Source organism: Nannospalax galili, unplaced genomic scaffold (assembly GCF_000622305.1).
Source record: "Nannospalax galili isolate Female #2095 unplaced genomic scaffold, S.galili_v1.0 scaffold307, whole genome shotgun sequence".
Lineage (NCBI taxonomy): Eukaryota > Metazoa > Chordata > Mammalia > Rodentia > Spalacidae > Nannospalax > Nannospalax galili.
This window is the reverse complement of record NW_008359625.1, coordinates 6610494-6622940: the sequence shown is the minus strand read 5'-3', so window position 1 is coordinate 6622940 and position 12447 is coordinate 6610494. Positions and strand designations below refer to the sequence as shown.

The 12447-nt window shown below is 41.9% G+C and overlaps 1 protein-coding gene across 1 annotated transcript in view; it reads right to left on the bottom strand.

Annotated features, from left to right (window-relative positions):
- Tmem178b (transmembrane protein 178B) overlaps window positions 1–12447 on the bottom strand; it is a 413079-nt gene that overhangs the window by 360467 nt on the left and 40165 nt on the right. The window lies entirely within an intron of this gene.

Genomic DNA, 12447 nt, shown 5'->3' with positions numbered 1-12447 from the left:
ATAGTTCACAGTGTTCACAACCACACAATATATGAAATTTAAGGTGATACATAGTCCACAACAGTGGTTATGGAGAAATTTGTTAGTCTCAGGAATCTGGATAAATCATTTAATCAATTATTATTTATTCACAAGCTCCTACTGTGTGCCAGGCATTTCCCTGATGGAGAGAGGGAAGAAAATAAATGGGAGAGGAATATACAGAGGGAGAGCAAGCATGGGTAGACACTAATATTCTAAGAACTACCTGTCCTCACATCCTTTGTACACTAACTTTTGAGTGCATGGCCATAAACTCTCAGAATGCTGCCTCTAGACATTAAGTAGGGTACCCTGGGTGGAACCCACATAATTCAAATCAGCATTTGTTTGTTCTGCCCCAGTTTTGATGCAGCTGCATATTCTAATTACATTGTTGAATTTCCACTACTTATTTATCAAAAAAAAGCTCTTTCTTTCAATCAGCTTTTAAAATCTGTAAGCCCTTCAGGGCAGAAGCTTTGTCTTATTCTATTGAAACCCACAGCTAATAGTGTATGACACATAATAGACATTCATACAACTATTGAATGAATAAAGGAACAGCAATAATCACACACAAAATTTAAAGACATCGTTGTAAATAGAATTGTTAAAGAAAAAAGCTCTTAAAATCCAATAATCATTTTTCCTATTATGTATCACCTTTTCCCATGAATCAACTGTTTACAACAATATAGGATTTTTGTCTTTTAATCAAGAAATCAGAAAGTTTATAAAATCCTACTTGCTTTTTGTTTAATAGTTAATTTTTTAAGATTTATTCTTATTTTTATTTATGTGTGTGTTCTCTGTGTGTGTGTATGTGTGCCATATGTGTACCATGTGTGTACAGGTATTCAAGGAGGCCAGAAGACAGCATTAGATCCCCAGGAGCTAGAGTTATAGGTAGTTGTGAACCATACAATATGGGCCCTCTACACAAGGCCCAAGTGCTCTTAACCACTAAGTCATCTCTCCAGCCCCAAGAGTCAATTTCTGAATGCTGTGTTAGCATCATTAAAAGCCATAGCCAAAAGAAATTAAAAACCCATAGCACCTAGGTGGACAGTATGCCACTTCCTATCACATGTTCCTCTCAGGTAATCACCTGCCGTGAGTGTGAAGATTACTTCTCACCCTACAACTATTTCCCAAGCTCCTACTGGTTGTCAGGCACTGTAGACAGACAGGAACTAACAATGAGAAGATTCAGACACCGCCTCCACCCTGTGATGCTTCCAAGTTAACAAGGGAAGTGAAAGCACTGTACCAGCGCTTAGTTACAAACTGAATGGGGTGCACTGAAGAAAAGGGGGGCGGCCTTTCAGACAGAGGATCAGGTAGGACTCTCAGGACCTGGTCAGTACCAATAACTGTAACTCCTCCACTGTCACAGTTTCAAGTTTCAAGAGCCATGCTGTACCCATCATCTCCTGAGGAGGAGGAGGTCTAGAGACCAGCTCCATCCTTTGACCCCACTAAGATTTACAATCCACTGATCCTGGCCTTTTCTGTTCTTCATCCCCTCCTATTCCTGTTCCCACATATCCCAGGCTAGATTTCATTGACAGTCATCATGCCATTCCACTCCTATGAATTACTTCATACTCTATTCCCGAAAACTCCTGGTTAACTCCAACTCTGTTTTCTCCACTCTCCTGCCCATGCAGAACACCAAGACAGAAAAATATGTAATCATGCCAAATTAGTCTCACATCAGACTTCAGGCCTGAGGCCTCACACAGAGATATAAGTCCACTCATTCACTCTTGCTCTCAGATCATCATCTCATACCTCCCTCTCCCTCATCTGTTCATCCATCCTCACTCTGGGATGATAATGTAGCCTACCACACTAAGAACTGATGCAATAGATAGAATTTCCACACACTCCTACTCCATCTGTCTGCCCGCTAGCATGGGTCTAGCACACACTGTCTCTTTTTTCCTATGGATGGACTGCCTGTGCTCCTGCCCAATGCCAACTTACGGACTGGAGCCCGCCCCTTTGTGCTGACTCAGTGACATCACACTACAACTTCTCCCTTGCCCATTCCCATTATTACTCAAAAATGCCCTGTCTCTCCCACCTCTGGAATCCCTTCCCTGGATCCCCTTCTTATGCCAATCAGTGCACCATTTCCTCGTGACCTTTATGACAAATCACCTTCACTGCTTCCAGTATTTCTCCTTCCAGCCCCTCTTCAACATGTTGCAATCAGAGTTTGACTCCTCCACTACCACCGATGGTTACCAAACAGCCACACCCACCATCAATTCTCAGAACTCATTCGCACTAGCAATATTCAACACAGACCACTTCACCCCCACCCCCGGAAACACGTTCTTCACTGAACTTCCAGAACACCTTAAATTCAACCCACCACCAAGCCCTCCTCCTCAGTCTTCTCTGCTGTCCCCTTTCTTCTCCAAGACCTCTTTATGTTGTAGTGCCCCAGACCTCAGTCCTCAGCCTGTTACTCATCTCTCATACACTCCCAGCTAGGAATACCATCTGTGCTGAAAGCTCAGTATATATCTCTGGTCCAGTTCACTCTGCTGAACTCCAGAAACATATTTCCAAGTGCCGACTCTCCAGTGGACTACAGGCACCCACAACTTATCACCCCTATGCCAAAGCACCCATCTCCCTCAAACCCACCTTAACTGCCATGGCCCTCCTCTGGGTTCATAGCCACTCCATTCATTCTTGGTCAAGCAAAACTGTGACTCCTTCCTAGAGTTCTCTCTCTTGTATAGTCCTAACCAATGCACTGGTAAATTCTGTTCACTCTTCTTTAAAATTTCTCTAGAGCTTGGGGTATAGGTCAGTGGGAGAGTGCTTGCCTAGCAATGCACAAGGGCATGGGTTCAATCTCCAGAACCACCCACAAAATAAAAATAAGATAAAATAAAACAAAAAGAAAGTATCTTCAGAATCTAACCACTTCTCATCACCTCCATGGCCAACCACCATCAACTTGCCTCCATCAAATAACCTCCTAGCTCATCCCCCTGATCCACCCTTGCCCCATCTGTTGTCAACACAGCCACCAGAATGGCCCTTTAGAAACAAAAAGCATATCATGTCATATCATGTTCAATATGCTCTGATGGCTTCCCATCTCGGAAAAAAAGTCAAAGGCTTTTTTTTTTTTTTTTTTTTTGCTACTTCTCCACTCCAATGGCCCTTCTAGCTGTTTCTCAAACAGGCCAGGCCCTTACGTACTTTCTACAGAATGCGTCCTCATTCTTCCCTTTCTTTTCCCACAAACATATTTCTCAATCATTTGTCTCCTTCAGTGTCATCTTATCACAGTGGCTTCTGCTCTGTCCAATAAATTTGAAATCGTAAGTCAGTACTCCAACCACTCACTCCTATGCCAGTTCACTCTGCTGAACAACTTACTTTGTTCATTTTTATGAAATATTCAACAGTTTCCAACACAGTGTATTATTCATATATTCTGCTTATTGACTGCCCATTAGAATACACGTTCAGGCCGGCATGGATTTTGTTCACTTTTCAAATGCCTACGACAGTGCCTGGCATGCTGTAAGCACCCAGTGAAATATATTTGATAAGAGGCTGTAATGTCAAAAGTAAAAGTCATGACTAAAATATGCAGTGTATCCAGGAGTGAAAATGGTGATGATGGGAAAGGACCACTGTGTTCCCATTAACAGGTTAGCATTTATTAGCACATTTACACAAGTGCATTCATCAAATTATCTGGTTGCTACTTTGGAAAGTAACCTGAGGCAGAAAGAAGGTTCCAAACACCTGGTATTTCTGTGAGAGTTTAAGTAATTCTAACAATTTCCTACCATCAATCAAGCTCTAAAGAGTAAGTGATTGTGAACTTGCACTGCTAAGAAGTGAAAAGAGAGCATAGCCCAGAAAACCTTCATTTCCTTAACGAATCGAGTTCTAGGGCTGGGGAGATGGCTCAGTCAATAAAGGGCTTGAGGATCTTATTTGATGTCTCAGAACCCACAAAGAAAGGCCAAGCATGACATTCTTTTTTTTTTTTTATTCTTATTCTTTTATGAAGTTAGTTAAAAATTAATGAACAAGAAATTAAAGAGACTGCGCTGCAATTAAGTTAGAATATTCTAACTGGAAAACAATTACTGTGAAACTATTTACATTCTCATAGAATTATAAACATTTCTCAAGGAATACTTTACAGCACAACTTTTTTTTTTTCATACAGAAGAATTCATTCCAAAGCAATTGACATTGAGACGTTTTCACATGCATTTCTAATCTCTATATGCATGACTATCACTGGTCACAGTCGCCCACCTTCTGAGCTCCTCGGCATCTGAGCATGAATACAACCTCGTCAGATAGACAGCCTTCCTCTCCCACTAGAGGCTCCATACTCTGCCATCTCTGTCACTGTCCACTGTGTTGTCAGCACCCTCATCCATTCCCCCCTGTCTGCCCTTCTGGTAAATCTAGTCAGCCAGAGGTCCCTGTTCCAGGAGGGTCAGCTGTTCCTCATCTACGGCAATCCATTGTCAGTATTCCTTTGGATAGAATTGGGGTCTGCTGTTCATTTTTCCTGTAGTATGTTGGGTTACTGTCTGGAAGAGCCTTTATCTATCCTAGCCAACAACTCGACTGAAGGTATCGCCTGTCTGGCTTTGCTGTTTGTCGAGTAACTTTTAGTTATGTATATGTATGCTCTTATGATATTATGTTGGCCCCTTTAATCTTTGGTTATACTTCCCTTTTGGGTGTTTAAGGACATACAATTGGACCAGATAAACTGATTTGTTTTTACTCTTGAGGTCATTAGAGGATTTGTTCCTCAGGGGTCCCATGGGGTTGGGAGGAGCCCCTGGCTCCTTTCTTTTACCAGCTGCTGGACCATTGTTGGCTTCTCTTGGAAGCATGGAGGAAATGATTCCTCCGTGTTGACCCTCCTCTTTATAGACTGGACACTGGCTCAAGTCCATCTGGTGGGGTCCCCTCGGCTTCCAAGACTCCATAGCAACATTACTAAAACTAAAAAACTCAAACCAGTGGTGTGCACTTTCACTCCCAGCACTGGGAAGACAGAAGCAGGCAAATCCCTGCCATTTGCTGGTCAGAAACAGTGAGCTCCAGGTTCAGTGAAAAACGCTGTCCAAAAAATAATGGGGAGAGAAATTGAAGAAGAGACCCAGTATTGACCTCTGGCCTCCACACTTACACCCCACACACACAGATGCATATGCACATGAACATGAACACACATGAACATGTACACACACATACACAAAAGAAGCGGGCTTTCACTCCTAAAGTTATATACATTTTGAATTCTCCATAATATAGGTCTTAACATTAAACTATTTAACAGTTTAACTCATTGATTCCTAGTCTTACAGTATAATGCACAAGCCAGAAAGGAGTGCCATGTTTGCACTGGGCATCACATAATTCCCAGGAAGCATGAGATTCTGGTTTGAGACTCACTGGACACCTTGGAACTATCAAACAATAACTATGCAGAATGCAGAGCCAAGTAGAAGCATAAATACAAACTTGCCTCTTGCCTTGGCTGGCCCTACTGACCTTTTCTAAAGGCTTTATTAAAATGTTCATAAGAGGGGCTGGAGAGATGTCTCAGTGGTTAAGAGGCTCTTGCAGAGGACCCGGGTTTGATTCATGGCACCCATATGGCAGCTCACAACCATCCCTATCTCCAGTTCCAGGGGATCTGGTACCCTCTTCTGGACCCTCAAGGACATTGCACATACGTGATGTACTTACAAACAGGCAAAACATTCATACACATAAAATTAAAATAAATCAAAAAAATTTTTAAGGTTTCTGTGAATTGAGTGAACCCTGGGTGCATCTCTGGCTTTGCTTTCAGAAGCTTCTAATGTCAGACACTTTGTTCCAGAGCCATTCAAAGCAGTTGCCTGCTACATTTTTGGTTTTCCCTTTCATATCCTTAGCAGCTCCAACTTAGAAAAAGTCATTGCAACTGATGAGAGAAATTAGGGAGAAGCGTACTTTAAATGAAAATTCTATTAATGTCTATTTCCACATGTAATTAGATAAGAAGAAATAAAATGTTCTACATTTTAGAGCCAAGTGTAGAGTGAAGTTAAGCCTGACAACCTCAGGTTAGCCCCTAGCCCTTCCCTCCCATATGCTGTCTGCTGCTCTTAGCCTCTCCTTTCTTCCTTCGCCTCCTCCTCCATTAGGGATGAACTTCTAGATGAAAAGTCACACTGAGGTTGGGGGTAATTCTTTGCTATGATGGGTTTAAGTGAGACCTCTGACTCTCAATTTAACTGCCTTTAAACGCTATGAAGAGATCAGACTTTCTGCCCATGCGATGAACTGATTCATTCATTGATGACCTAACTCGTGGTACTCCAGAATGCAACTGTATTTGGAGATGTATTCTTTACCAAGGTAACGGAGTCATTAAAAGGAGGCCTAACCCAATATTCGTGTTGTTCTTCTAAGAACAGGTGATTAGATTAGGACAAAGACAGGTGCAGAAAGAAGACTTGTGAAGACACTGGGAGAAGATGAACAGCTAGAAGCAAGGGCACAGGCCTGAGGAGAAACCAACACTGCTGACACAATGACCTTGGACATCTACCCCAGCCCTCAATGAACAGGAAATAGGAAGGCACGGAGGTAGCTGATGACAGTACCAGATGAAGAAACAGAAAAGAAGGGAAGAAGAAAATCTGCCTTCATTTTTAGGCCCACAAAGGACCTTGACTTTGTGAGGCAGGAGTCCCCCAGCACCTACTAATGTATCCCTGTCACCTGGGAAGGACTCACATCTCTTGCTGACAGTAGAGAGCTTTCCAAAGTTCCCAGGAGGCCCACATCAGCCTTCTGTGGCTCACCGAGCATGACTCACATAGCTGAATAGGAGGGTCCTTCACCCCTGGCAGCAGGAGCAAGATGAGCTATGGCCCGTGAGACTCCAGGTGAGGCAAAGGCTCTGCCAACTGCCCAGGATGCTGCTCCTGCATCTCAATGGGCCCAGGAAAAGCAAAACATGCTTCTTTCACACTCAAAACCTGTACAAGTTCCAATCAGCTCAGTTCAATTAAAGAACTGGGAGTGAGAGCTCTTGAAAATGCAAAAATATGTTGTTCTTGGCTGCCCATGTTCAGGTAGGTGGGGAAGGAAGAAAGAATACGGTTTCCATTTTGCTGCACCATACCCAGTTGCCTCTCATCATCAGTGATTATGCAGGGGAATTGCTTCCTGAAAGGACCCTGAATCCAATCAACTCTGCTTTCTTCACACTAATAAGGGCTTACCAGGGAAAATCTATAATCCCAACACTAAACAGTCCTAGTAAAAATCTGCCAATAAATAAATCTTCAAAGAAAACCGTGTCTGCGGTGTTGTTATTAAATAGATGGAAAAACATTTCACGGTACAAACAATGCACCTCATTATTGCACAAATTCAGGTTTCTTCTAGGTCAATGTTGTTCCCTAAAGCTATTTGGAAGTGAAACAATAGCCCTAGTCCTCTGTCCAAGCTTTCCATTCATGCCTCCAAGGGAAGTGATGGAAGATGCCTCTAATTCCAACTCCAGGCGGAGGCTGAGGTAGAAGGATTACCACAAGTTCAAGGCCAACCTGGGATACATTATGAGTTCAAGGACAGTCTGGGATACATAGCAAAATTCTGCCCTTAAAAAGCAAAAAAGATTTATTCAGACCACCAGCATTTACTGAGCACCTACTATGTGCCAGGCAGGATGACAGAAATGGGACCAGACAGACAGTTAAGATAAGGTGTCTTCTTTCAAGCCAGGCAGAGATCACGGAGGTTTTAAATATTATGGCATGTACTCTAATTGAGGCAAAGGGCAAAAAAGAAATGAAACTGAAGAAAGTGATGCTTGAACCTGGCATCTGAAAGCCCCTGAATTTTAACTTCGGTTCAAAGAAGATGCCAGTCATAAAGCTGCTGCCAGTGGTCCAATCTCAGCGTGACCGTTACTGTCCATCTAGCTGCTCCTCTCATTCCAGACCCCAGTCTATAATCCACCTGTGACGCAGTAAGTCTACACTGGTCTCTGCCTACTGAAGGTCACTTGACACCATCTAGAAAATGGGGGATAATAATTTTTCCCTCCACATATGAAAGAAAATTAGGCAATGGGAAAAGGAGAGCTGCAGCTAAAGAGAAAAACCTCAAATGGGCCAGCGAGGTGGAGCAGCAGGGAAAGGCATTTGCTGCCAAGACCAATGACCTGAGTTCAGTCTCTGACACTCACGTGGCGGAAGGAGAGAACCAACTCCCTCAAATTGTCCTCTAACCTCCACATTCATGCCATAGCATGCAGGTATCCATACACATACCCAAACACAATGTAATTTATTTTTTAAATAAGCGAGAACTGGGTATAATGGTACGCACCTATAAACCCAGTACTTGGAGGCAGAGGTAGGTGGGTCTTTGTGAGTTCCTGGCCAGCTTGGTCTACATAGTGAGTTCCAGGCCAGCTAGGGATAAATAGTGAAACCCTGTTGAGGGACAAAGACAGAGAAACAGAGACAGAGAGACAGAGACAGAGAGAGACCTGCATGACATGAAGTCTTGTTCTGTATGTCTTTGGGCTGCTGGATTTTACTGCCCCCTTGGTGTGTGGGTATTTGGACAGCAGAGGGTGGCAGGTTGTGTTGGAGAGATTTCCAGACCAGGTACTCCTGAGACCTGGCCCTACCTACCTTAACTACTTAACTAGACAATTGGGTTTAATCCTATAAATATCAGTCTTCCCTCTCTGTAAAACAGAGGTGCCCTGCCCACTTCAAGGAAGTCTGGGAAATCAAAGAATGTGATAAGTGGAAAACTGTTAAGCCTGAAAAACACTGTGCAAATATAAGAGAAGGGCTATAATTAACCTAGCCACAAAGCCGCCTCGGGGCTTGATTAAAATACACTGTACCCCTCTGGATCGACCAAGTGTGAATATGGTTAAAAAATAGGGACAGCTACTCCCAAACAGAGACAGTTGGTGTGTGGGCAAAGCCCCATAAGCATTTTCTATGCCAGGAAACTTGCATATGCTTAGAAGCTAGCACGTTTCTGTTGGCCTTATAGCAGCAGTGTGCGAGAGCTCACAAAATGAAATCTGGAAAGGCAGGCCCACTGCCAAACACAACTGTCCCAACTCCCAAAAACTCTGTAGAACATCAAGCCCTATCAATGGAAAGGAATGTGCCCTGCGCTACTAGACATGGGACGCCCTGAAACAGATACACACAGGATAGAGGCCGGAAGCACCTCCAGCAAGCCACCAGAACCTAGACACTTAAAGCTGAGTAAAAACCCCTTTTAATAAGAGAAAGATTCCAGATAGGGAAACTCTCCCCATCCTGACAAATGATTTACAAAAACAGTACTTTTTCTATCTGATTACAGTAAATTTTCCAATACAATGAATTCTTTGTTTGGCTGAACCATTTAATAGTCATTCACACTCTCTAATGAAACTACTAATTACAAAATCTCTGCATTACAGGCAATAAAAAGGGTTGCTAACCTCTTACAGCACTTTAGTTCTGCCATCAAGTAGCAATTACTTTTCCACAGCCCTCCCTCTTTTTCACTGAGTCTCACCTCAAACATTCCCATCTCACCTCAAACATCCCCATTAACCTCACTAAAAAACATCTAAGTATCTGTAACATATAAGAAAGCATAGGATGTACATAAACATGCATATACTAAGACACCATCCCAGAATTTGAAGAAGGAAAACAGAGGATAGTGACAAGGTTATTAAACTAATTCCAAGCACAATGAAAATATGTGCTACCTTAAAATGGAACACGCTGTAATTTGCTATATATGGATGTATATCTACAGATAGCTGTTATCTACTAGTCTCTCCAGTTCTATTTTATTTCTTGTCACCAAATAAAAGAGCGGAGAGCAGCATAGAATGCTTTTCTGGACTGTTGCCCTTTCAGCAGCGCCCAAGCCATCAGAAATATCTGAGAATAGTTAGCATCTCCCAGGCCCTGCATTACAGAGAATCTTCACCTGCACCAGAAAAAAACAGGAGTTAATCCCTTCCACTATCCCAATTAGGCTCTTTAATGTACAGTGAGGTCTGAAGAAATTAACATTGCTTTGTCAACACCACCACCCCCCGCAAAAAAAAAAAAAAAAAAAAAAAAACACCAAAAAAGGTAAAAACTCTATTATTCTGATTTTTAAAGTTAAAGGGAAAAACAGAAAGACTGCATGAAACATTTTGTTGTCATTCATTAACTAATTAATTAAGAGTTAGACAACAGGCAACAGATTTAGTATAATTATGCCAGATTCAAATTAGACTCAAAAGAGCCAAAATATTTTTTGCCCAAATTTATAGGTGACAGACTTAGGATTTGGTGAATTACCTAATATCCCAGAGGCTCTATTACAATGAGTTATTTTAATAACTTTGGAAGCACTCAAATGAAGGATTTGGAAGCTAATTTTTCTCTTAACCAAAGGCCCATGGAATAAAGTGAGAGCTTCCAGGATTCCTATATCAAAGCATGCTGACTTATAAAGTTGGCAGACTATATGAAGGTATCTGTTTAAACAAGTACCAAAATGTATATGTTCAGGGCACATTTCAAGGCCCATGTAATTATTCCATTTCTCAAAGAACATTTGGACTTTTTCTCTGAGGGCAATTTTAGCATTGTTTATGAACTACACAAAACCAACCTATTTATTGCCATACACTCTACATACACATGTCATCTAGTCAATCCTCACTTAAACATACAGGTGTGCTTCAGAGCCGAGAGTCTAAAAGTAACTTCTATTTGGCTGAGCATGCTTTTGTGTTTATATAAGAATGTAAGTATTCTGGGATTTCTATAAATTCATGTAAACTAAAATAACACAACCACATGCTGATGAGAGAGCCAGATTGAATCAGGAACATCTCAGAGACTGACCAGTTATCCTGTCTCCCTTGCCACAAAATCCAGGCTGCTATCTCATCCAAGCAGTTATAGAAAATGCTAGCATCTCTCATACTTTCCAACATTAGTGTGTGCACTTTCTTTTGAGACAAGGTCTCACTATACTTAGTGAGATCAGGCTAGCCTAGAACTCACTACATAGACCAGGCTGGCCAGGAACTGACAGATCCACCTGCCTCTGCACGTCCCACCACACCCAACCTCCTATTTCTCTCCTTGCTTCCTAGCCACCATGAAAAAAGCCACCACACAATCCTACCAGAATAGCCAGCTTCATCACAGGCCCAAAGCAGTAAGGTCAACGTTCATTGACCCAAACCTTTAAAACCATGAACCAAAAGAAAGCTTTCCTCTTTGCAAGTTGATTGTTTCTGGTATTTTTACAATAATGACAAAAAGTTACTTGCACACTGAATTAGAAGCTTTTTATATAAAGTTGAGATCATAAAGTCTGCATCCTCTTAAGCTGTCCAGGCAGCTATGAACACAGCCAGAATTAAGAGCTAGCCTTTTCATTTCACAGGCAACAGCACCAAGAGGAACAAATCTGGAGTAGGAATCGGTGCTTTGAGTCAACCAAACACAATGATTTTTCAAATAAATTCAACCAAACCTCTGATTGTGGACAATAACTTGTTAATTGAATCAATCCATATGAAATGGTGACTTGCTGTAGATATACAACAGTGCAAATCCAACTCCTACGCCAACCAAGAGATTAGAACACTACTGAGCATGGATCTCCGTTCCAACATGCATTCCTCTTTTAGTGGCCTTGGCTTATGGTTCTTTAATAAACAACAATAAATTATGGGCTATATGTAAGTTCACTCAGCAAGGTGACAACTCAATTCACAATGAATTAATATTCAAACTCAATCATAGCCAGACGGGTAAGAAAACAAAATGGTAGTTCTTCATAACAATATTAGAAAGACAGGTATAGCCATTAAAATATAGTGACCTAATAACTTTAATTTCACATTGGGAATGTATTCCTTTTCCTTAAATCTTAGTCTCTCTATCTATAGCAAGTGCTTCTGGGAAGGGACAGGCATTGAGCCTTATTGCTCATTTGCAATAGAAAATAAAGGATCTGCTTAGATTCCTCCTTGAGATGAAGGGCTATAATGGGACAGAAAACAGAAAAGTACTTCACTTCACAGCAAAGGAATTATAGGGACCGGGGAGGTAGCTCAGTGGTGAAGTGCTTGCCACAAAAGCACAAGGACCTGAGTTCAATCCCCAGCGCCCATCTAAAGAGCAAGTGGTACGCACTTTAAAGCCCAGCACTGGAGAGACAGAGACAGGAGTATCCCTGTGGCTTGTTGACCAACCAGCTTACCCTAATCAGTGAACCCCAAGTCCCCATGAGAAATCCTGCTTCAAATGATACTTGAGCTTGACCTCTGGCCTCCAGAGATAGATGATAGAAGATAGAAGA